The 16,250-nt window shown below is 48.7% G+C and overlaps 33 non-coding genes across 33 annotated transcripts; 13 read left to right on the top strand and 20 right to left on the bottom strand.

Moving 5' to 3' along the window:
- Positions 1 to 144: 144 nt before the first annotated feature.
- trnaw-cca (transfer RNA tryptophan (anticodon CCA)) lies at positions 145 to 216 on the bottom strand. Its single transcript has one exon. It is a non-coding gene; the product is annotated as a tRNA-Trp (tRNA).
- A 163-nt stretch (positions 217 to 379) lies between these two features.
- trnak-uuu (transfer RNA lysine (anticodon UUU)) lies at positions 380 to 452 on the top strand. The gene has a single exon. It is a non-coding gene; the product is annotated as a tRNA-Lys (tRNA).
- Positions 453 to 873: 421 nt separating this feature from the next.
- Positions 874 to 945, bottom strand: trnaw-cca (transfer RNA tryptophan (anticodon CCA)). Its single transcript has one exon. It is a non-coding gene; the product is annotated as a tRNA-Trp (tRNA).
- Positions 946 to 1,602: 657 nt separating this feature from the next.
- trnaw-cca (transfer RNA tryptophan (anticodon CCA)) lies at positions 1,603 to 1,674 on the bottom strand. Its single transcript has one exon. It is a non-coding gene; the product is annotated as a tRNA-Trp (tRNA).
- A 163-nt stretch (positions 1,675 to 1,837) lies between these two features.
- trnak-uuu (transfer RNA lysine (anticodon UUU)) lies at positions 1,838 to 1,910 on the top strand. The gene has a single exon. It is a non-coding gene; the product is annotated as a tRNA-Lys (tRNA).
- Positions 1,911 to 2,331: 421 nt separating this feature from the next.
- trnaw-cca (transfer RNA tryptophan (anticodon CCA)) lies at positions 2,332 to 2,403 on the bottom strand. Its single transcript has one exon. It is a non-coding gene; the product is annotated as a tRNA-Trp (tRNA).
- A 657-nt stretch (positions 2,404 to 3,060) lies between these two features.
- Positions 3,061 to 3,132, bottom strand: trnaw-cca (transfer RNA tryptophan (anticodon CCA)). Its single transcript has one exon. It is a non-coding gene; the product is annotated as a tRNA-Trp (tRNA).
- A 163-nt stretch (positions 3,133 to 3,295) lies between these two features.
- Positions 3,296 to 3,368, top strand: trnak-uuu (transfer RNA lysine (anticodon UUU)). The gene has a single exon. It is a non-coding gene; the product is annotated as a tRNA-Lys (tRNA).
- A 417-nt stretch (positions 3,369 to 3,785) lies between these two features.
- On the top strand, positions 3,786 to 3,858 carry trnak-uuu (transfer RNA lysine (anticodon UUU)). The gene has a single exon. It is a non-coding gene; the product is annotated as a tRNA-Lys (tRNA).
- A 421-nt stretch (positions 3,859 to 4,279) lies between these two features.
- On the bottom strand, positions 4,280 to 4,351 carry trnaw-cca (transfer RNA tryptophan (anticodon CCA)). Its single transcript has one exon. It is a non-coding gene; the product is annotated as a tRNA-Trp (tRNA).
- Positions 4,352 to 5,008: 657 nt separating this feature from the next.
- Positions 5,009 to 5,080, bottom strand: trnaw-cca (transfer RNA tryptophan (anticodon CCA)). The gene has a single exon. It is a non-coding gene; the product is annotated as a tRNA-Trp (tRNA).
- A 163-nt stretch (positions 5,081 to 5,243) lies between these two features.
- On the top strand, positions 5,244 to 5,316 carry trnak-uuu (transfer RNA lysine (anticodon UUU)). The gene has a single exon. It is a non-coding gene; the product is annotated as a tRNA-Lys (tRNA).
- Positions 5,317 to 5,737: 421 nt separating this feature from the next.
- On the bottom strand, positions 5,738 to 5,809 carry trnaw-cca (transfer RNA tryptophan (anticodon CCA)). The gene has a single exon. It is a non-coding gene; the product is annotated as a tRNA-Trp (tRNA).
- A 657-nt stretch (positions 5,810 to 6,466) lies between these two features.
- On the bottom strand, positions 6,467 to 6,538 carry trnaw-cca (transfer RNA tryptophan (anticodon CCA)). Its single transcript has one exon. It is a non-coding gene; the product is annotated as a tRNA-Trp (tRNA).
- A 163-nt stretch (positions 6,539 to 6,701) lies between these two features.
- Positions 6,702 to 6,774, top strand: trnak-uuu (transfer RNA lysine (anticodon UUU)). Its single transcript has one exon. It is a non-coding gene; the product is annotated as a tRNA-Lys (tRNA).
- A 421-nt stretch (positions 6,775 to 7,195) lies between these two features.
- trnaw-cca (transfer RNA tryptophan (anticodon CCA)) lies at positions 7,196 to 7,267 on the bottom strand. The gene has a single exon. It is a non-coding gene; the product is annotated as a tRNA-Trp (tRNA).
- A 657-nt stretch (positions 7,268 to 7,924) lies between these two features.
- trnaw-cca (transfer RNA tryptophan (anticodon CCA)) lies at positions 7,925 to 7,996 on the bottom strand. The gene has a single exon. It is a non-coding gene; the product is annotated as a tRNA-Trp (tRNA).
- Positions 7,997 to 8,159: 163 nt separating this feature from the next.
- On the top strand, positions 8,160 to 8,232 carry trnak-uuu (transfer RNA lysine (anticodon UUU)). The gene has a single exon. It is a non-coding gene; the product is annotated as a tRNA-Lys (tRNA).
- A 421-nt stretch (positions 8,233 to 8,653) lies between these two features.
- On the bottom strand, positions 8,654 to 8,725 carry trnaw-cca (transfer RNA tryptophan (anticodon CCA)). Its single transcript has one exon. It is a non-coding gene; the product is annotated as a tRNA-Trp (tRNA).
- Positions 8,726 to 9,382: 657 nt separating this feature from the next.
- On the bottom strand, positions 9,383 to 9,454 carry trnaw-cca (transfer RNA tryptophan (anticodon CCA)). The gene has a single exon. It is a non-coding gene; the product is annotated as a tRNA-Trp (tRNA).
- A 163-nt stretch (positions 9,455 to 9,617) lies between these two features.
- trnak-uuu (transfer RNA lysine (anticodon UUU)) lies at positions 9,618 to 9,690 on the top strand. The gene has a single exon. It is a non-coding gene; the product is annotated as a tRNA-Lys (tRNA).
- Positions 9,691 to 10,107: 417 nt separating this feature from the next.
- Positions 10,108 to 10,180, top strand: trnak-uuu (transfer RNA lysine (anticodon UUU)). The gene has a single exon. It is a non-coding gene; the product is annotated as a tRNA-Lys (tRNA).
- Positions 10,181 to 10,601: 421 nt separating this feature from the next.
- Positions 10,602 to 10,673, bottom strand: trnaw-cca (transfer RNA tryptophan (anticodon CCA)). Its single transcript has one exon. It is a non-coding gene; the product is annotated as a tRNA-Trp (tRNA).
- Positions 10,674 to 11,330: 657 nt separating this feature from the next.
- trnaw-cca (transfer RNA tryptophan (anticodon CCA)) lies at positions 11,331 to 11,402 on the bottom strand. The gene has a single exon. It is a non-coding gene; the product is annotated as a tRNA-Trp (tRNA).
- Positions 11,403 to 11,565: 163 nt separating this feature from the next.
- On the top strand, positions 11,566 to 11,638 carry trnak-uuu (transfer RNA lysine (anticodon UUU)). Its single transcript has one exon. It is a non-coding gene; the product is annotated as a tRNA-Lys (tRNA).
- Positions 11,639 to 12,059: 421 nt separating this feature from the next.
- On the bottom strand, positions 12,060 to 12,131 carry trnaw-cca (transfer RNA tryptophan (anticodon CCA)). Its single transcript has one exon. It is a non-coding gene; the product is annotated as a tRNA-Trp (tRNA).
- An 892-nt stretch (positions 12,132 to 13,023) lies between these two features.
- Positions 13,024 to 13,096, top strand: trnak-uuu (transfer RNA lysine (anticodon UUU)). Its single transcript has one exon. It is a non-coding gene; the product is annotated as a tRNA-Lys (tRNA).
- Positions 13,097 to 13,517: 421 nt separating this feature from the next.
- trnaw-cca (transfer RNA tryptophan (anticodon CCA)) lies at positions 13,518 to 13,589 on the bottom strand. Its single transcript has one exon. It is a non-coding gene; the product is annotated as a tRNA-Trp (tRNA).
- Positions 13,590 to 14,246: 657 nt separating this feature from the next.
- On the bottom strand, positions 14,247 to 14,318 carry trnaw-cca (transfer RNA tryptophan (anticodon CCA)). Its single transcript has one exon. It is a non-coding gene; the product is annotated as a tRNA-Trp (tRNA).
- Positions 14,319 to 14,481: 163 nt separating this feature from the next.
- Positions 14,482 to 14,554, top strand: trnak-uuu (transfer RNA lysine (anticodon UUU)). Its single transcript has one exon. It is a non-coding gene; the product is annotated as a tRNA-Lys (tRNA).
- A 421-nt stretch (positions 14,555 to 14,975) lies between these two features.
- Positions 14,976 to 15,047, bottom strand: trnaw-cca (transfer RNA tryptophan (anticodon CCA)). Its single transcript has one exon. It is a non-coding gene; the product is annotated as a tRNA-Trp (tRNA).
- Positions 15,048 to 15,704: 657 nt separating this feature from the next.
- On the bottom strand, positions 15,705 to 15,776 carry trnac-aca (transfer RNA cysteine (anticodon ACA)). Its single transcript has one exon. It is a non-coding gene; the product is annotated as a tRNA-Cys (tRNA).
- Positions 15,777 to 15,939: 163 nt separating this feature from the next.
- On the top strand, positions 15,940 to 16,012 carry trnak-uuu (transfer RNA lysine (anticodon UUU)). Its single transcript has one exon. It is a non-coding gene; the product is annotated as a tRNA-Lys (tRNA).
- The last annotated feature ends 238 nt before the right edge of the window (positions 16,013 to 16,250 follow it).

The following is a 16,250-nucleotide window of genomic DNA, read 5'->3' as shown; positions in this document are numbered from 1 at the left end:
AACGAAATAAAAGGCTCAGCTGAAGAAGAGTTCTGAGCTGTATGATGAACACGGGCAGAAGTCCTCAAGAGCTGGAGTTGATAGTAAAAAGAGAGAAAGGCAAGGCCACAGGAAGGGGAGCCAAACCCACATGAGCCACACGCTTGACCCCGACGTGATTTGAACACGCAACCTTCTGATCTGGAGTCAGACGCGCTACCGTTGCGCCACGAGGTCTTGAGGATGGCTCCCCATCCTTTGGTTTTCAGAACTGAATTCACAGCGACGAAGTCCTCATCACGAGCAAAATGTTCAGAACGTACTGCCGGTGCGAGTCCCGTTGACGCCAAGTTGGCAAAGAAATTGACACTCGGTCGTCTACCAGAGGACCTCGAGCAGAGCCCGGATAGCTCAGTCGGTAGAGCATCAGACTTTTAATCTGAGGGTCCAGGGTTCAAGTCCCTGTTCGGGCGAGCGATCAAAACCTTTGTCCCCACAATTATGAAAGCACTGTAAGTGCCTGTCGGCTGTGTGTTTGTTTAACTTCTGACAACATGACGAAAAGTGCGCTGCAAAAGTTTCCTTGCGAGGAGCGTCTTTCTAGGCACATGACCAACAAGACGTGAGTTGAAATGCGTTACAGTTGTTGCCAGGCTTATGTGCTCCATCTTGAGAAAGCAAGTGTGAAACATGCAGTGCATGTCACTGTTTACTTGACAGAAATATACATCATCCTCTTGCTGATCTGTGAACGAAATAAAAGGCTCAGCTGAAGAAGAGTTCTGAGCTGTATGATGAACACGGGCAGAAGTCCTCAAGAGCTGGAGTTGATAGTAAAAAGAGAGAAAGGCAAGGCCACAGGAAGGGGAGCCAAACCCACATGAGCCAAACGCTTGACCCCGACGTGATTTGAACACGCAACCTTCTGATCTGGAGTCAGACGCGCTACCGTTGCGCCACGAGGTCTTGAGGATGGCTCCCCATCCTTTGTTTTTCAGAACTGAACTCACAGCGATGAAGTCCTCATCACGAGCAAAATGTTCAAAACGTACTGCCAGTGCGAGTCCCATTGACGCCAAGTTGGCAAGGAAATTGACCCTCGGTCGTCTACCAGAGGACCTTGAGCAGAGCCCGGATAGCTCAGTCGGTAGAGCGTCAGACTTTTAATCTGAGGATCCAATGTTCAAGTCCCTGTTCGGGCGAGCGATCAAAACCTTTGTCCCCACAATTATGAAAGCACTGTAAGTGCCTGTCGGCTGTGTGTTTGTTTAACTTCTGACAACATGACGAAAAGTGCGCTGCAAAAGTTTCCTTGCGAGGAGCGTCTTTCTAGGCACATGACCAACAAGACGTGAGTTGAAATGCGTTACAGTTGTTGCCAGGCTTACGTGCTCCATCTTGAGAAAGCAAGTGTGAAACATGCAGTGCATGTCACTGTTTACTTGACAGAAATATACATCATCCTCTTGCTGATCTGTGAACGAAATAAAAGGCTCAGCTGAAGAAGAGTTCTGAGCTGTATGATGAACACGGGCAGAAGTCCTCAAGAGCTGGAGTTGATAGTAAAAAGAGAGAAAGGCAAGGCCACAGGAAGGGGAGCCAAACCCACATGAGCCACACGCTTGACCCCGACGTGATTTGAACACGCAACCTTCTGATCTGGAGTCAGACGCGCTACCGTTGCGCCACGAGGTCTTGAGGATGGCTCCCCATCCTTTGGTTTTCAGAACTGAATTCACAGCGACGAAGTCCTCATCACGAGCAAAATGTTCAGAACGTACTGCCGGTGCGAGTCCCGTTGACGCCAAGTTGGCAAAGAAATTGACACTCGGTCGTCTACCAGAGGACCTCGAGCAGAGCCCGGATAGCTCAGTCGGTAGAGCATCAGACTTTTAATCTGAGGGTCCAGGGTTCAAGTCCCTGTTCGGGCGAGCGATCAAAACCTTTGTCCCCACAATTATGAAAGCACTGTAAGTGCCTGTCGGCTGTGTGTTTGTTTAACTTCTGACAACATGACGAAAAGTGCGCTGCAAAAGTTTCCTTGCGAGGAGCGTCTTTCTAGGCACATGACCAACAAGACGTGAGTTGAAATGCGTTACAGTTGTTGCCAGGCTTATGTGCTCCATCTTGAGAAAGCAAGTGTGAAACATGCAGTGCATGTCACTGTTTACTTGACAGAAATATACATCATCCTCTTGCTGATCTGTGAACGAAATAAAAGGCTCAGCTGAAGAAGAGTTCTGAGCTGTATGATGAACACGGGCAGAAGTCCTCAAGAGCTGGAGTTGATAGTAAAAAGAGAGAAAGGCAAGGCCACAGGAAGGGGAGCCAAACCCACATGAGCCAAACGCTTGACCCCGACGTGATTTGAACACGCAACCTTCTGATCTGGAGTCAGACGCGCTACCGTTGCGCCACGAGGTCTTGAGGATGGCTCCCCATCCTTTGTTTTTCAGAACTGAACTCACAGCGATGAAGTCCTCATCACGAGCAAAATGTTCAAAACGTACTGCCAGTGCGAGTCCCATTGACGCCAAGTTGGCAAGGAAATTGACCCTCGGTCGTCTACCAGAGGACCTTGAGCAGAGCCCGGATAGCTCAGTCGGTAGAGCGTCAGACTTTTAATCTGAGGATCCAATGTTCAAGTCCCTGTTCGGGCGAGCGATCAAAACCTTTGTCCCCACAATTATGAAAGCACTGTAAGTGCCTGTCGGCTGTGTGTTTGTTTAACTTCTGACAACATGACGAAAAGTGCGCTGCAAAAGTTTCCTTGCGAGGAGCGTCTTTCTAGGCACATGACCAACAAGACGTGAGTTGAAATGCGTTACAGTTGTTGCCAGGCTTACGTGCTCCATCTTGAGAAAGCAAGTGTGAAACATGCAGTGCATGTCACTGTTTACTTGACAGAAATATACATCATCCTCTTGCTGATCTGTGAACGAAATAAAAGGCTCAGCTGAAGAAGAGTTCTGAGCTGTATGATGAACACGGGCAGAAGTCCTCAAGAGCTGGAGTTGATAGTAAAAAGAGAGAAAGGCAAGGCCACAGGAAGGGGAGCCAAACCCACATGAGCCACACGCTTGACCCCGACGTGATTTGAACACGCAACCTTCTGATCTGGAGTCAGACGCGCTACCGTTGCGCCACGAGGTCTTGAGGATGGCTCCCCATCCTTTGGTTTTCAGAACTGAATTCACAGCGACGAAGTCCTCATCACGAGCAAAATGTTCAGAACGTACTGCCGGTGCGAGTCCCGTTGACGCCAAGTTGGCAAAGAAATTGACACTCGGTCGTCTACCAGAGGACCTCGAGCAGAGCCCGGATAGCTCAGTCGGTAGAGCATCAGACTTTTAATCTGAGGGTCCAGGGTTCAAGTCCCTGTTCGGGCGAGCGATCAAAACCTTTGTCCCCACAATTATGAAAGCACTGTAAGTGCCTGTCGGCTGTGTGTTTGTTTAACTTCTGACAACATGACGAAAAGTGCGCTGCAAAAGTTTCCTTGCGAGGAGCGTCTTTCTAGGCACATGACCAACAAGACGTGAGTTGAAATGCGTTACAGTTGTTGCCAGGCTTATGTGCTCCATCTTGAGAAAGCAAGTGTGAAACATGCAGTGCATGTCACTGTTTACTTGACAGAAATATACATCATCCTCTTGCTGATCTGTGAACGAAATAAAAGGCTCAGCTGAAGAAGAGTTCTGAGCTGTATGATGAACACGGGCAGAAGTCCTCAAGAGCTGGAGTTGATAGTAAAAAGTTGGCAAAGAAATTGACACTCGGTCGTCTACCAGAGGACCTCGAGCAGAGCCCGGATAGCTCAGTCGGTAGAGCATCAGACTTTTAATCTGAGGGTCCAGGGTTCAAGTCCCTGTTCGGGCGAGCGATCAAAACCTTTGTCCCCACAATTATGAAAGCACTGTAAGTGCCTTTCGGCTGTGTGTTTGTTTAACTTCTGACAACATGACGAAAAGTGCGCTGCAAAAGTTTCCTTGCGAGGAGCGTCTTTCTAGGCACATGACCAACAAGACGTGAGTTGAAATGCGTTACAGTTGTTGCCAGGCTTATGTGCTCCATCTTGAGAAAGCAAGTGTGAAACATGCAGTGCATGTCACTGTTTACTTGACAGAAATATACATCATCCTCTTGCTGATCTGTGAACGAAATAAAAGGCTCAGCTGAAGAAGAGTTCTGAGCTGTATGATGAACACGGGCAGAAGTCCTCAAGAGCTGGAGTTGATAGTAAAAAGAGAGAAAGGCAAGGCCACAGGAAGGGGAGCCAAACCCACATGAGCCAAACGCTTGACCCCGACGTGATTTGAACACGCAACCTTCTGATCTGGAGTCAGACGCGCTACCGTTGCGCCACGAGGTCTTGAGGATGGCTCCCCATCCTTTGTTTTTCAGAACTGAATTCACAGCGATGAAGTCCTCATCACGAGCAAAATGTTCAAAACGTACTGCCGGTGCGAGTCCCATTGACGCCAAGTTGGCAAGGAAATTGACCCTCGGTCGTCTACCAGAGGACCTTGAGCAGAGCCCGGATAGCTCAGTCGGTAGAGCGTCAGACTTTTAATCTGAGGATCCAATGTTCAAGTCCCTGTTCGGGCGAGCGATCAAAACCTTTGTCCCCACAATTATGAAAGCACTGTAAGTGCCTGTCGGCTGTGTGTTTGTTTAACTTCTGACAACATGACGAAAAGTGCGCTGCAAAAGTTTCCTTGCGAGGAGCGTCTTTCTAGGCACATGACCAACAAGACGTGAGTTGAAATGCGTTACAGTTGTTGCCAGGCTTACGTGCTCCATCTTGAGAAAGCAAGTGTGAAACATGCAGTGCATGTCACTGTTTACTTGACAGAAATATACATCATCCTCTTGCTGATCTGTGAACGAAATAAAAGGCTCAGCTGAAGAAGAGTTCTGAGCTGTATGATGAACACGGGCAGAAGTCCTCAAGAGCTGGAGTTGATAGTAAAAAGAGAGAAAGGCAAGGCCACAGGAAGGGGAGCCAAACCCACATGAGCCACACGCTTGACCCCGACGTGATTTGAACACGCAACCTTCTGATCTGGAGTCAGACGCGCTACCGTTGCGCCACGAGGTCTTGAGGATGGCTCCCCATCCTTTGGTTTTCAGAACTGAATTCACAGCGACGAAGTCCTCATCACGAGCAAAATGTTCAGAACGTACTGCCGGTGCGAGTCCCGTTGACGCCAAGTTGGCAAAGAAATTGACACTCGGTCGTCTACCAGAGGACCTCGAGCAGAGCCCGGATAGCTCAGTCGGTAGAGCATCAGACTTTTAATCTGAGGGTCCAGGGTTCAAGTCCCTGTTCGGGCGAGCGATCAAAACCTTTGTCCCCACAATTATGAAAGCACTGTAAGTGCCTGTCGGCTGTGTGTTTGTTTAACTTCTGACAACATGACGAAAAGTGCGCTGCAAAAGTTTCCTTGCGAGGAGCGTCTTTCTAGGCACATGACCAACAAGACGTGAGTTGAAATGCGTTACAGTTGTTGCCAGGCTTATGTGCTCCATCTTGAGAAAGCAAGTGTGAAACATGCAGTGCATGTCACTGTTTACTTGACAGAAATATACATCATCCTCTTGCTGATCTGTGAACGAAATAAAAGGCTCAGCTGAAGAAGAGTTCTGAGCTGTATGATGAACACGGGCAGAAGTCCTCAAGAGCTGGAGTTGATAGTAAAAAGAGAGAAAGGCAAGGCCACAGGAAGGGGAGCCAAACCCACATGAGCCAAACGCTTGACCCCGACGTGATTTGAACACGCAACCTTCTGATCTGGAGTCAGACGCGCTACCGTTGCGCCACGAGGTCTTGAGGATGGCTCCCCATCCTTTGTTTTTCAGAACTGAACTCACAGCGATGAAGTCCTCATCACGAGCAAAATGTTCAAAACGTACTGCCAGTGCGAGTCCCATTGACGCCAAGTTGGCAAGGAAATTGACCCTCGGTCGTCTACCAGAGGACCTTGAGCAGAGCCCGGATAGCTCAGTCGGTAGAGCGTCAGACTTTTAATCTGAGGATCCAATGTTCAAGTCCCTGTTCGGGCGAGCGATCAAAACCTTTGTCCCCACAATTATGAAAGCACTGTAAGTGCCTGTCGGCTGTGTGTTTGTTTAACTTCTGACAACATGACGAAAAGTGCGCTGCAAAAGTTTCCTTGCGAGGAGCGTCTTTCTAGGCACATGACCAACAAGACGTGAGTTGAAATGCGTTACAGTTGTTGCCAGGCTTACGTGCTCCATCTTGAGAAAGCAAGTGTGAAACATGCAGTGCATGTCACTGTTTACTTGACAGAAATATACATCATCCTCTTGCTGATCTGTGAACGAAATAAAAGGCTCAGCTGAAGAAGAGTTCTGAGCTGTATGATGAACACGGGCAGAAGTCCTCAAGAGCTGGAGTTGATAGTAAAAAGAGAGAAAGGCAAGGCCACAGGAAGGGGAGCCAAACCCACATGAGCCACACGCTTGACCCCGACGTGATTTGAACACGCAACCTTCTGATCTGGAGTCAGACGCGCTACCGTTGCGCCACGAGGTCTTGAGGATGGCTCCCCATCCTTTGGTTTTCAGAACTGAATTCACAGCGACGAAGTCCTCATCACGAGCAAAATGTTCAGAACGTACTGCCGGTGCGAGTCCCGTTGACGCCAAGTTGGCAAAGAAATTGACACTCGGTCGTCTACCAGAGGACCTCGAGCAGAGCCCGGATAGCTCAGTCGGTAGAGCATCAGACTTTTAATCTGAGGGTCCAGGGTTCAAGTCCCTGTTCGGGCGAGCGATCAAAACCTTTGTCCCCACAATTATGAAAGCACTGTAAGTGCCTTTCGGCTGTGTGTTTGTTTAACTTCTGACAACATGACGAAAAGTGCGCTGCAAAAGTTTCCTTGCGAGGAGCGTCTTTCTAGGCACATGACCAACAAGACGTGAGTTGAAATGCGTTACAGTTGTTGCCAGGCTTATGTGCTCCATCTTGAGAAAGCAAGTGTGAAACATGCAGTGCATGTCACTGTTTACTTGACAGAAATATACATCATCCTCTTGCTGATCTGTGAACGAAATAAAAGGCTCAGCTGAAGAAGAGTTCTGAGCTGTATGATGAACACGGGCAGAAGTCCTCAAGAGCTGGAGTTGATAGTAAAAAGAGAGAAAGGCAAGGCCACAGGAAGGGGAGCCAAACCCACATGAGCCAAACGCTTGACCCCGACGTGATTTGAACACGCAACCTTCTGATCTGGAGTCAGACGCGCTACCGTTGCGCCACGAAGTCTTGAGGATGGCTCCCCATCCTTTGTTTTTCAGAACTGAATTCACAGCGATGAAGTCCTCATCACGAGCAAAATGTTCAAAACGTACTGCCGGTGCGAGTCCCATTGACGCCAAGTTGGCAAGGAAATTGACCCTCGGTCGTCTACCAGAGGACCTTGAGCAGAGCCCGGATAGCTCAGTCGGTAGAGCGTCAGACTTTTAATCTGAGGATCCAATGTTCAAGTCCCTGTTCGGGCGAGCGATCAAAACCTTTGTCCCCACAATTATGAAAGCACTGTAAGTGCCTGTCGGCTGTGTGTTTGTTTAACTTCTGACAACATGACGAAAAGTGCGCTGCAAAAGTTTCCTTGCGAGGAGCGTCTTTCTAGGCACATGACCAACAAGACGTGAGTTGAAATGCGTTACAGTTGTTGCCAGGCTTACGTGCTCCATCTTGAGAAAGCAAGTGTGAAACATGCAGTGCATGTCACTGTTTACTTGACAGAAATATACATCATCCTCTTGCTGATCTGTGAACGAAATAAAAGGCTCAGCTGAAGAAGAGTTCTGAGCTGTATGATGAACACGGGCAGAAGTCCTCAAGAGCTGGAGTTGATAGTAAAAAGAGAGAAAGGCAAGGCCACAGGAAGGGGAGCCAAACCCACATGAGCCACACGCTTGACCCCGACGTGATTTGAACACGCAACCTTCTGATCTGGAGTCAGACGCGCTACCGTTGCGCCACGAGGTCTTGAGGATGGCTCCCCATCCTTTGGTTTTCAGAACTGAATTCACAGCGACGAAGTCCTCATCACGAGCAAAATGTTCAGAACGTACTGCCGGTGCGAGTCCCGTTGACGCCAAGTTGGCAAAGAAATTGACACTCGGTCGTCTACCAGAGGACCTCGAGCAGAGCCCGGATAGCTCAGTCGGTAGAGCATCAGACTTTTAATCTGAGGGTCCAGGGTTCAAGTCCCTGTTCGGGCGAGCGATCAAAACCTTTGTCCCCACAATTATGAAAGCACTGTAAGTGCCTGTCGGCTGTGTGTTTGTTTAACTTCTGACAACATGACGAAAAGTGCGCTGCAAAAGTTTCCTTGCGAGGAGCGTCTTTCTAGGCACATGACCAACAAGACGTGAGTTGAAATGCGTTACAGTTGTTGCCAGGCTTATGTGCTCCATCTTGAGAAAGCAAGTGTGAAACATGCAGTGCATGTCACTGTTTACTTGACAGAAATATACATCATCCTCTTGCTGATCTGTGAACGAAATAAAAGGCTCAGCTGAAGAAGAGTTCTGAGCTGTATGATGAACACGGGCAGAAGTCCTCAAGAGCTGGAGTTGATAGTAAAAAGAGAGAAAGGCAAGGCCACAGGAAGGGGAGCCAAACCCACATGAGCCAAACGCTTGACCCCGACGTGATTTGAACACGCAACCTTCTGATCTGGAGTCAGACGCGCTACCGTTGCGCCACGAGGTCTTGAGGATGGCTCCCCATCCTTTGTTTTTCAGAACTGAACTCACAGCGATGAAGTCCTCATCACGAGCAAAATGTTCAAAACGTACTGCCAGTGCGAGTCCCATTGACGCCAAGTTGGCAAGGAAATTGACCCTCGGTCGTCTACCAGAGGACCTTGAGCAGAGCCCGGATAGCTCAGTCGGTAGAGCGTCAGACTTTTAATCTGAGGATCCAATGTTCAAGTCCCTGTTCGGGCGAGCGATCAAAACCTTTGTCCCCACAATTATGAAAGCACTGTAAGTGCCTGTCGGCTGTGTGTTTGTTTAACTTCTGACAACATGACGAAAAGTGCGCTGCAAAAGTTTCCTTGCGAGGAGCGTCTTTCTAGGCACATGACCAACAAGACGTGAGTTGAAATGCGTTACAGTTGTTGCCAGGCTTACGTGCTCCATCTTGAGAAAGCAAGTGTGAAACATGCAGTGCATGTCACTGTTTACTTGACAGAAATATACATCATCCTCTTGCTGATCTGTGAACGAAATAAAAGGCTCAGCTGAAGAAGAGTTCTGAGCTGTATGATGAACACGGGCAGAAGTCCTCAAGAGCTGGAGTTGATAGTAAAAAGAGAGAAAGGCAAGGCCACAGGAAGGGGAGCCAAACCCACATGAGCCACACGCTTGACCCCGACGTGATTTGAACACGCAACCTTCTGATCTGGAGTCAGACGCGCTACCGTTGCGCCACGAGGTCTTGAGGATGGCTCCCCATCCTTTGGTTTTCAGAACTGAATTCACAGCGACGAAGTCCTCATCACGAGCAAAATGTTCAGAACGTACTGCCGGTGCGAGTCCCGTTGACGCCAAGTTGGCAAAGAAATTGACACTCGGTCGTCTACCAGAGGACCTCGAGCAGAGCCCGGATAGCTCAGTCGGTAGAGCATCAGACTTTTAATCTGAGGGTCCAGGGTTCAAGTCCCTGTTCGGGCGAGCGATCAAAACCTTTGTCCCCACAATTATGAAAGCACTGTAAGTGCCTGTCGGCTGTGTGTTTGTTTAACTTCTGACAACATGACGAAAAGTGCGCTGCAAAAGTTTCCTTGCGAGGAGCGTCTTTCTAGGCACATGACCAACAAGACGTGAGTTGAAATGCGTTACAGTTGTTGCCAGGCTTATGTGCTCCATCTTGAGAAAGCAAGTGTGAAACATGCAGTGCATGTCACTGTTTACTTGACAGAAATATACATCATCCTCTTGCTGATCTGTGAACGAAATAAAAGGCTCAGCTGAAGAAGAGTTCTGAGCTGTATGATGAACACGGGCAGAAGTCCTCAAGAGCTGGAGTTGATAGTAAAAAGTTGGCAAAGAAATTGACACTCGGTCGTCTACCAGAGGACCTCGAGCAGAGCCCGGATAGCTCAGTCGGTAGAGCATCAGACTTTTAATCTGAGGGTCCAGGGTTCAAGTCCCTGTTCGGGCGAGCGATCAAAACCTTTGTCCCCACAATTATGAAAGCACTGTAAGTGCCTTTCGGCTGTGTGTTTGTTTAACTTCTGACAACATGACGAAAAGTGCGCTGCAAAAGTTTCCTTGCGAGGAGCGTCTTTCTAGGCACATGACCAACAAGACGTGAGTTGAAATGCGTTACAGTTGTTGCCAGGCTTATGTGCTCCATCTTGAGAAAGCAAGTGTGAAACATGCAGTGCATGTCACTGTTTACTTGACAGAAATATACATCATCCTCTTGCTGATCTGTGAACGAAATAAAAGGCTCAGCTGAAGAAGAGTTCTGAGCTGTATGATGAACACGGGCAGAAGTCCTCAAGAGCTGGAGTTGATAGTAAAAAGAGAGAAAGGCAAGGCCACAGGAAGGGGAGCCAAACCCACATGAGCCAAACGCTTGACCCCGACGTGATTTGAACACGCAACCTTCTGATCTGGAGTCAGACGCGCTACCGTTGCGCCACGAGGTCTTGAGGATGGCTCCCCATCCTTTGTTTTTCAGAACTGAATTCACAGCGATGAAGTCCTCATCACGAGCAAAATGTTCAAAACGTACTGCCGGTGCGAGTCCCATTGACGCCAAGTTGGCAAGGAAATTGACCCTCGGTCGTCTACCAGAGGACCTTGAGCAGAGCCCGGATAGCTCAGTCGGTAGAGCGTCAGACTTTTAATCTGAGGATCCAATGTTCAAGTCCCTGTTCGGGCGAGCGATCAAAACCTTTGTCCCCACAATTATGAAAGCACTGTAAGTGCCTGTCGGCTGTGTGTTTGTTTAACTTCTGACAACATGACGAAAAGTGCGCTGCAAAAGTTTCCTTGCGAGGAGCGTCTTTCTAGGCACATGACCAACAAGACGTGAGTTGAAATGCGTTACAGTTGTTGCCAGGCTTACGTGCTCCATCTTGAGAAAGCAAGTGTGAAACATGCAGTGCATGTCACTGTTTACTTGACAGAAATATACATCATCCTCTTGCTGATCTGTGAACGAAATAAAAGGCTCAGCTGAAGAAGAGTTCTGAGCTGTATGATGAACACGGGCAGAAGTCCTCAAGAGCTGGAGTTGATAGTAAAAAGAGAGAAAGGCAAGGCCACAGGAAGGGGAGCCAAACCCACATGAGCCACACGCTTGACCCCGACGTGATTTGAACACGCAACCTTCTGATCTGGAGTCAGACGCGCTACCGTTGCGCCACGAGGTCTTGAGGATGGCTCCCCATCCTTTGGTTTTCAGAACTGAATTCACAGCGACGAAGTCCTCATCACGAGCAAAATGTTCAGAACGTACTGCCGGTGCGAGTCCCGTTGACGCCAAGTTGGCAAAGAAATTGACACTCGGTCGTCTACCAGAGGACCTCGAGCAGAGCCCGGATAGCTCAGTCGGTAGAGCATCAGACTTTTAATCTGAGGGTCCAGGGTTCAAGTCCCTGTTCGGGCGAGCGATCAAAACCTTTGTCCCCACAATTATGAAAGCACTGTAAGTGCCTGTCGGCTGTGTGTTTGTTTAACTTCTGACAACATGACGAAAAGTGCGCTGCAAAAGTTTCCTTGCGAGGAGCGTCTTTCTAGGCACATGACCAACAAGACGTGAGTTGAAATGCGTTACAGTTGTTGCCAGGCTTATGTGCTCCATCTTGAGAAAGCAAGTGTGAAACATGCAGTGCATGTCACTGTTTACTTGACAGAAATATACATCATCCTCTTGCTGATCTGTGAACGAAATAAAAGGCTCAGCTGAAGAAGAGTTCTGAGCTGTATGATGAACACGGGCAGAAGTCCTCAAGAGCTGGAGTTGATAGTAAAAAGAGAGAAAGGCAAGGCCACAGGAAGGGGAGCCAAACCCACATGAGCCAAACGCTTGACCCCGACGTGATTTGAACACGCAACCTTCTGATCTGGAGTCAGACGCGCTACCGTTGCGCCACGAGGTCTTAAGGATGGCTCCCCATCCTTTGTTTTTCAGAACTGAATTCACAGCGATGAAGTCCTCATCACGAGCAAAATGTTCAAAACGTACTGCCGGTGCGAGTCCCATTGACGCCAAGTTGGCAAGGAAATTGACCCTCGGTCGTCTACCAGAGGACCTTGAGCAGAGCCCGGATAGCTCAGTCGGTAGAGCGTCAGACTTTTAATCTGAGGATCCAATGTTCAAGTCCCTGTTCGGGCGAGCGATCAAAACCTTTGTCCCCACAATTATGAAAGCACTGTAAGTGCCTGTCGGCTGTGTGTTTGTTTAACTTCTGACAACATGACGAAAAGTGCGCTGCAAAAGTTTCCTTGCGAGGAGCGTCTTTCTAGGCACATGACCAACAAGAAGTGAGTTGAAATGCGTTACAGTTGTTGCCAGGCTTACGTGCTCCATCTTGAGAAAGCAAGTGTGAAACATGCAGTGCATGTCACTGTTTACTTGACAGAAATATACATCATCCTCTTGCTGATCTGTGAACGAAATAAAAGGCTCAGCTGAAGAAGAGTTCTGAGCTGTATGATGAACACGGGCAGAAGTCCTCAAGAGCTGGAGTTGATAGTAAAAAGAGAGAAAGGCAAGGCCACAGGAAGGGGAGCCAAACCCACATGAGCCACACGCTTGACCCCGACGTGATTTGAACACGCAACCTTCTGATCTGGAGTCGGACGCGCAACCGTTGCGCCACGAGGTCTTGAGGATGGCTCCCCATCCTTTGGTTTTCAGAACTGAATTCACAGCGACGAAGTCCTCATCACGAGCAAAATGTTCAGAACGTACTGCCGGTGCGAGTCCCGTTGACGCCAAGTTGGCAAAGAAATTGACACTCGGTCGTCTACCAGAGGACCTCGAGCAGAGCCCGGATAGCTCAGTTGGTAGAGCATCAGACTTTTAATCTGAGGGTCCAGGGTTCAAGTCCCTGTTTGGGCGAGCGATCAAAACCTTTGTCCCCACAATTATGAAAGCACTGTAAGTGCCTGTCGGCTGTGTGTTTGTTTAACTTCTGACAACATGACGAAAAGTGCGCTGCAAAAGTTTCCTTGCGAGGAGCGTCTTTCTAGGCACATGACCAACAAGACGTGAGTTGAAATGCGTTACAGTTGTTGACAGGCTTATGTGCTCCATCTTGAGAAAGCAAGTGTGAAACATGCAGTGCATGTCACTGTTTACTTGACAGAAATATACATCATCCTCTTGCTGATCTGTGAACGAAATAAAAGGCTCAGCTGAAGAAGAGTTCTGAGCTGTATGATGAACACGGGCAGAAGTCCTCAAGAGCTGGAGTTGATAGTAAAAAGAGAGAAAGGCAAGGCCACAGGAAGGGGAGCCAAACCCACATGAGCCAAACGCTTGACCCCGACGTGATTTGAACACGCAACCTTCTAATCTGGAGTCAGATGCGCTACCGTTGCGCCACGAGGTCTTGAGGATGGCTCCCCATCCTTTGTTTTTCAGAACTGAATTCACAGCGATGAAGTCCTCATCACGAGCAAAATGTTCAAAACGTACTGCCGGTGCGAGTCCCATTGACGCCAAGTTGGCAAGGAAATTGACCCTCGGTCGTCTACCAGAGGACCTTGAGCAGAGCCCGGATAGCTCAGTCGGTAGAGCGTCAGACTTTTAATCTGAGGATCCAATGTTCAAGTCCCTGTTCGGGCGAGCGATCAAAACCTTTGTCCCCACAATTATGAAAGCACTGTAAGTGCCTGTCGGCTGTGTGTTTGTTTAACTTCTGACAACATGACGAAAAGTGCGCTGCAAAAGTTTCCTTGCGAGGAGCGTCTTTCTAGGCACATGACCAACAAGACGTGAGTTGAAATGCGTTACAGTTGTTGCCAGGCTTACGTGCTCCATCTTGAGAAAGCAAGTGTGAAACATGCAGTGCATGTCACTGTTTACTTGACAGAAATATACATCATCCTCTTGCTGATCTGTGAACGAAATAAAAGGCTCAGCTGAAGAAGAGTTCTGAGCTGTATGATGAACACGGGCAGAAGTCCTCAAGAGCTGGAGTTGATAGTAAAAAGAGAGAAAGGCAAGGCCACAGGAAGGGGAGCCAAACCCACATGAGCCACACGCTTGACCCCGACGTGATTTGAACACGCAACCTTCTGATCTGGAGTCAGACGCGCTACCGTTGCGCCACGAGGTCTTGAGGATGGCTCCCCATCCTTTGGTTTTCAGAACTGAATTCACAGCGACGAAGTCCTCATCACGAGCAAAATGTTCAGAACGTACTGCCGGTGCGAGTCCCGTTGACGCCAAGTTGGCAAAGAAATTGACACTTGGTCGTCTACCAGAGGACCTCGAGCAGAGCCCGGATAGCTCAGTCGGTAGAGCATCAGACTTTTAATCTGAGGGTCCAGGGTTCAAGTCCCTGTTCGGGCGAGCGATCAAAACCTTTGTCCCCACAATTATGAAAGCACTGTAAGTGCCTGTCGGCTGTGTGTTTGTTTAACTTCTGACAACATGACGAAAAGTGCGCTGCAAAAGTTTCCTTGCGAGGAGCGTCTTTCTAGGCACATGACCAACAAGACGTGAGTTGAAATGCGTTACAGTTGTTGCCAGGCTTATGTGCTCCATCTTGAGAAAGCAAGTGTGAAACATGCAGTGCATGTCACTGTTTACTTGACAGAAATATACATCATCCTCTTGCTGATCTGTGAACGAAATAAAAGGCTCAGCTGAAGAAGAGTTCTGAGCTGTATGATGAACACGGGCAGAAGTCCTCAAGAGCTGGAGTTGATAGTAAAAAGAGAGAAAGGCAAGGCCACAGGAAGGGGAGCCAAACCCACATGAGCCAAACGCTTGACCCCGACGTGATTTGAACACGCAACCTTCTAATCTGGAGTCAGACGCGCTACCGTTGCGCCACGAGGTCTTGAGGATGGCTCCCCATCCTTTGTTTTTCAGAACTGAATTCACAGCGATGAAGTCCTCATCACGAGCAAAATGTTCAAAACGTACTGCCGGTGCGAGTCCCATTGACGCCAAGTTGGCAAGGAAATTGACCCTCGGTCGTCTACCAGAGGACCTTGAGCAGAGCCCGGATAGCTCAGTCGGTAGAGCGTCAGACTTTTAATCTGAGGATCCAATGTTCAAGTCCCTGTTCGGGCGAGCGATCAAAACCTTTGTCCCCACAATTATGAAAGCACTGTAAGTGCCTGTCGGCTGTGTGTTTGTTTAACTTCTGACAACATGACGAAAAGTGCGCTGCAAAAGTTTCCTTGCGAGGAGCGTCTTTCTAGGCACATGACCAACAAGACGTGAGTTGAAATGCGTTACAGTTGTTGCCAGGCTTACGTGCTCCATCTTGAGAAAGCAAGTGTGAAACATGCAGTGCATGTCACTGTTTACTTGACAGAAATATACATCATCCTCTTGCTGATCTGTGAACGAAATAAAAGGCTCAGCTGAAGAAGAGTTCTGAGCTGTATGATGAACACGGGCAGAAGTCCTCAAGAGCTGGAGTTGATAGTAAAAAGAGAGAAAGGCAAGGCCACAGGAAGGGGAGCCAAACCCACATGAGCCAAACGCTTGACCCCGACGTGATTTGAACACGCAACCTTCTGATCTGTAGTCAGACGCGCTACCATTGCGCCACGAAGTCTTGAGGATGGCTCCCCATCCTTTGGTTTTCAGAACTGAATTCACAGCGACGAAATCCTCATCACGAGCAAAATGTTCAGAACGTACTGCCGGTGCGAGTCCCGTTGACGCCAAGTTGGCAAGGAAATTGACACTCGGTCGTCTACCAGGGGACCTTGAGCAGAGCCCGGATAGCTCAGTCGGTAGAGCATCAGACTTTTAATCTGAGGGTCCAGGGTTCAAGTCCCTGTTCGGGCGAGCGATCAAAACCTTTGTCCCCACAATTATGAAAGCACTGTAAGTGCCTGTGTGCTTGTTTAACTTCTGACAACATGACGAAAAGTGCGCTGCAAAAGTTTCCTTGCGAGGAGCGTCTTTCTAGGCACATGACCAACAAGACGTGAGTTGAAATGCGTTACAGTTGTTGCCAGGCTTACGTGCTCCATCTTGAGAAAGCAAGTGTGAAACATGCAGTGCATGTCACTGTTTACTTGAC

Source organism: Hoplias malabaricus, chromosome 14, assembly GCF_029633855.1.
Source record: "Hoplias malabaricus isolate fHopMal1 chromosome 14, fHopMal1.hap1, whole genome shotgun sequence".
NCBI lineage: Eukaryota > Metazoa > Chordata > Actinopteri > Characiformes > Erythrinidae > Hoplias > Hoplias malabaricus.
The sequence above is the reverse complement of the archived record's forward strand: the minus strand, read 5'-3'. Positions and strand labels throughout refer to the sequence as shown.